At 38.6% G+C, this 5,521-nt stretch overlaps 1 long non-coding RNA gene across 1 annotated transcript; it reads right to left on the reverse strand.

Moving 5' to 3' along the window:
- Positions 1–688: 688 nt before the first annotated feature.
- Positions 689–5,382, reverse strand: LOC119717599 (uncharacterized). The gene is made up of 3 exons (XR_005267419.2): positions 3,816–5,382; positions 3,527–3,693; positions 689–1,397 (listed from the first exon to the last, which is right to left on the reverse strand). It is a non-coding gene; the product is annotated as an uncharacterized lncRNA (long non-coding RNA).
- Between the last annotated feature and the right edge of the window lie 139 nt (positions 5,383–5,521).

The following is a 5,521-nucleotide window of genomic DNA, read 5'->3' on the forward strand; positions in this document are numbered from 1 at the left end:
AACATCCTAGTGCCCCCCTACAAAACTCTCCAGTTTGTATCTTTTAGGTACTGGAGAGCCCCAGACCAACCCAGACGATCTAAATGCAGTGTAATTTGTGCTAAGTAGAGAGAGACCATTTCTTCCCTTCTGTTGATAGAGCCTGGGACGCTGCTGGCTTTTTTTACTGCCCGGGCACACTGCTGGCATGCTCCGGCTTGCTCTGTGCCAAGACCCCAGGTCTTTCTCAGCAGGTCACTCCCCCACCTGTATCACTGCAGGATATTATTCCTTCCCACATGCAGTACTTCACATTTCTTTGTTGAATTTCCCAAATTTCAGTGCCATAGAGATGTATATGTACACATACACAAATATTTATCTATTAGTATAAAAATATTATTTTAGTGGAAATACAAGTTTGTAGCTTGAGAACTTGCTCTAATTTACTTGAAGCGTGAATTAAAAGGAATGCCTGATAGGGAATGATTTTTGCCACTTCTTACTTGAATTAAAAATCAAGACAGAGAACCTCATTGTGATACTTTGTTTTAAAAAGGACTTGGTAGCTGTCATTTGCACTTGTGAAATGTTAGTGTCATGGCCCAAAATTAAAAGGTAAAAGATATACCTGAAGCAAGAAGAGCTAGTTTTGACAGATTTGACTTTCATAAATGGATCATACATAGGTATAAGCACTATATTGTGCATTATGCCATCAGCAGTTGTGTGGGAAAACAGGCCACAGAACTGATAAAGCTTGATGCTTCAGGAATCCATATTTGCCAACAGTTTCTGCTTTGACTTGCACACAGGGAAGATGGTTGAAAGAACAGGTTGTATTTTATTGGCCCAACTGTTTATCTAAGATGTGAATCAAAATTTAAATTTATTTCATGGAATGACTCCAGACTCACGCTGATCTGCCTGAAAATGGAGTAAGCCTGTGTCTGTGCCGAATGTTTAAGTGCTCTGACTGTAGCATGAATAGCTGATACCAATAAGAAAAGCAGGTAAAGGTCTCAAATTTTGCATGTGGCAATAGATAAACGCTTAGCTATGTGTCTATGAGGAAGCCATTACCCTTGTTAAAAGATTCAGACACTTGTCAGGCTGAAGTACCCTGCTGCAGGGATGTTCAAGACAGCAACCACAAATACAGTTCCACAACTCCACTTCATTTACATCTCTAGTAACCAGTAAATAAGTCTTCCCCATTATGAAGATAGCAGTACCAAAATCATTAGTTCTTCTGCAGATGGTCTTGCACAACAGATTTGGAGACTGCATTATTTATTGACGTCTTGTCAAAAAAAAAAAAAAAAAAAAAAAGTCTGGCAATTTTTACCATGCTTGAAGGAACTGCATAGCCACAGAGGACATCTGTGAATCAGGAGATGTTTCCTGAGGATACGCACCTAAAAAAAGATGTCAATATAATTCTGTAACATTTGTATTCTATTATATGACTACTTATATGAACAGTGAATAGTATCAGAACATGAAAAACATATATACATTTTTACTAAAACAAGAGCTTTTAATTAGTATATCAATCCATTTTAAATTACATCAATACTACCCACTTAGAGAAAGTGCTATAAATATCACAGACCCTAAGAGGCTAGATACAGACAATATATTTTATTAATAGACTAGAAGATAAAAGATAGTTCAGCTGAATTGCATGATTCAATACCTACTCTAGATATAGCTCTTTCTGTGAAAGAGAAACACTTCATAATACCCTTAAAATTATTAAAATAGACTACTGCATGAGCCAAAAATCATTTCTGGCTTAACTCTAGGGAGTAGAGTAATTTTTAATGAGATCATATCCATCTCTGCTACAACTGAGAAATGTGAGTACCTCCAGCAATTTTATTGCACCTGAAATAATTATTATCAGGATACATAAAATACAATTAGAAAACACTAAGGCAACACATATTTAAAAGGAAAAGTCAATGTTCAGGTTTTCTGTTGTTGCTTTTGGATAAAATAAATACTTTATTGCATAGATTTAATTAGCTCAGCTTTAAATCATCAACAGATTATTTCATCAAAGTGAACATTTTGCAATCTTACTACCTTCTGACAACATGCAATGGTAAATTCAAGTTCTATTATTATTTTTTACTTTTTTTTTTTTACTGTAATACAGAAGTATCTGTAAGTCAAATTGTTATCTGTCAGTGGAAGTTAAGCTAGAGATGCTTTAGCTGTGTTTTGACTTGGAAGGCACAAGTTTTCTTGTTACACATCATGATTTTGAAGGACACAGAACACCTTATACGACTGGGGCTGTTACCCGAGTTTCATTTACCACACAGCTTTAAACAGGCATACAACATTCAGGTAGTGATCATTCAGTGGATAAATTAGAGGAACTATCTATGTAGGTTAATACTAAATATGTTCAAGCATATTTGGAGAACTGAGACTTTGCATGCTTTTCTTAAATCTCTGTGAAAAGTCTCATGATTAGTTTGCTTACCCACATTACAAGTAGCTCCAACTGAACCCACTTCTTAATTTAGTTTCAGACATCTAAATTAATCTACTCCATGGCCAAAATAAAATATTTAAAAGTGCTTGCCATTGGAAGCACTAGTCTGGGTACAGGTGGTAGCCCAGACATTGCATTGGATCAATACCGTTAAGTCCCCTAAAGCCAAAGCAAGCACATGTTTAAATTTTCTTAGTAATACTCTTCTCAGGAAAAAGTGATGCAAGTCAGGACCAGCAGCACCCAGCAGAGAAGCAATGCTATAGAAGGCAAGTAGGTGAGCAGATGAACACAGGTCACATTACTACTCTATCTCCAATGATGATATATACAATGATGCTTCAGAGGATTTTAAAAGCCCAAGGATATTGACTTAGCCTGCCCACAAAATCACTTGTGCATGAAGAAACACTTAATTCCTGACCTTTTGCAAGTGAAAACCTCTACTTTTAAGATAATAGACAACTTTGGAATTATTTATTTTATCTTGATATAACTATGGTATTTCAAAAAGTGTTTTTCCCCTGAAACTGAGTTTTATACCTGCTTGAGAAACATCCAGTTTGTTTAAAAATGTATGAAGCTCTCCCAAAATAAAATTCAGTGCTTTAAGTTTGCAGAAGCTTTATACCAATGACAAGGCAGGATTCTCACATTACTCAGTGTTTATCCTTCTTCAAAGAAGTCCTCTGCTATTTTGAGAATATTTTGATTAAAGATCCTAAATACATTTAGAAACCCATGCATCTGACACCTTTGACTTTGACTCTGATCAAAAAGGTTATATTTGATATAAAAGACCCAAAGCTAGTACTTTCAGACTATACATGTAACTGTTTTTTTTTTTTTTTTTTTTTTTGGTGTAACAAGGGGCATTAGAAAGCAAGGATTGTATTTAAATCAAAACCTGAGGTAACTGAGCAACACCCCTTTCATTTCAGTAGCAATCATCTAAGGATGAAAAGTCACAGCAAGAGAACTCTTCCTCAAGGAAGCCCTTCCCTTAGAGAAAATAGGGACAAGGGTTCAATAACATACCTCACAAGGCTAGAGCCCACCCTACAATAGCTGAGGAAGGAGAACAGGCATCAGCATCCACAGCAATTAGCATCCAACAAGACACATCTGAAGTCATATCAGGAACACAATGCAAGGCCAGGTCAAATACTGGTGATCATCCACCATCTAGTAATTGTGGAAGGGATCTACAATGACAAGACAAATCTAAGATCAAGCCAAATACGAGCCCCAAAAAAATTATAGAAAACAAAGAGAGGAAAAAAAAAAAGAAAGAAACTAAAGCAGACCAAACAATACCACAGCTTACACAAAAACTGTTGCCCTGGAGCTGAGCTCAAATAGGTTCCTGGGCAGGGTGTGGGTGAGGCTCCAGGTGTGGCTGGTCATGGGCTGGAACAGCTCAGTGGTGTGCTTGGGGCCCTGACTGAGCATATAAACTCTCACAGCTCCCCCATGGTTTTGGATATATAGGGGGTTTTTGGATATATGGTGGGGGGTTGTTTGTGTTGGGGGCTGCTGATGTTATCTTGAGAGGGTCTTTAATGGTTGTTTATCTGTTTCTCATATCTTTCAGCTGAAGTTAAGTGTGTTCAGGAAAGTTAAGTATGTTCAGGCTTTTTTCTTAAGGTACTATTTAATAGTTGTACCAACTGTATCTCAAATTTTCAGCAGGTTGTCTGTCTGGTACCTAGCTCTTTTTTCTAATCCTTTTATATCTCAATATTTACTTCTTAATAGTTCTTTATATGCTTATTCTCTGTAACTTTCAAGCTAATTATGAAAACTTTTATTAATCTGAAACTTCTTTTTAAGAGCTCTGGAGTTATGTGTTTTGCAAAGAAGTATTGTTCTAGTATTAATTACTGTTTATTAAACAGTACAAATGCCTTCTCCTTAGATGTTGAAGGCCTTCTGTTTAACTTGAGAGCTAATTAATGTGATACCTAAGGAACTGCTATAATGAGAGATCTTTAGGCTGTTGGAGACTATTAAAATACATCCAGAATTCTTTTAGAGCATGTCACAGAAATACTTCTGAGAAGGGAATTCCTATGTCAAGACCTAATATTTAGGTATTCTATAAAAGATGTCTTCACAGTAGTTACTGGATGTTACTAAACATCTGGGTGTCTTAGGGGTATCTTCACTATGAATAGAAACTGATAATGGGGTCAGAATTACTTTTTTTTAAAGTACTGTAATGCTCTGTATAAAAATGCTTCCTATGCTCAGGGTATTGTAAGACAGAGGAAATAAAATCATTTTTCTTCCACTCACTCCAGTCTGATTTTTTTACTCTAATGTTTTTCTTCTAAAATCGTGCCACAGGACAGTTAGTGATATTTTGGTATGTTTAGCTGTGCACATCACAAAACATGTTTGCATTCATGGGGCACGTATTATACTTAACTAAACTTCAAAGTACTCTTCCTGGCTGAGAGGCAGCAGTTATTTTCACGAACTTTCTGCAGATTTCAGGTGCTCAGCATCACACAGCCCATATAATCTTACAAGTTCCTTCTCTGTCCATGAGAACAGATGCTGGGCTGTGGGCACACGCTGCACTTAAGGCTCAGCTCATGCAACGCTCTGTGAAGAGGAAGCTGACATGCTGGGAGAGGCTGCTCAACGCTGGCTTTGTGTTCTAGTGTTCCGGAATGGGTTGGCGAAACAAAGCTTTCCCTGACGATCACAGGAGCTATTCATTCTACACACAGTGCTGTGTGCGTGCTGCTGGCATGAGCTGTGTCAGAGCATTAAGTGCAAACACAGCTGTGCAAGGCTATCAACAGCTGTTCCTTGCATCGAAGTGGAGCCGAAACACCGCTATAACCACCAGCTGAGCGGGTAAGAGCCCGCGGCAGGGGCTGAAAGACAACAGAGGGATCCCAAAAGCGGATCCCAAGCCCCGAGGTCCGCTGGCTGTGGGGCTCGGGCCCCAGCCCGGCCGAGCTCCCGCTCGGGGCCACGGGGAGGCGGCGCCGGGGGCGGCCGGAGCGGGGCGGGTGGGCC

The sequence above is a fragment of the Anas platyrhynchos genome, chromosome 8 (assembly GCF_047663525.1).
Source record: "Anas platyrhynchos isolate ZD024472 breed Pekin duck chromosome 8, IASCAAS_PekinDuck_T2T, whole genome shotgun sequence".
NCBI classification, from domain to species: domain Eukaryota; kingdom Metazoa; phylum Chordata; class Aves; order Anseriformes; family Anatidae; genus Anas; species Anas platyrhynchos.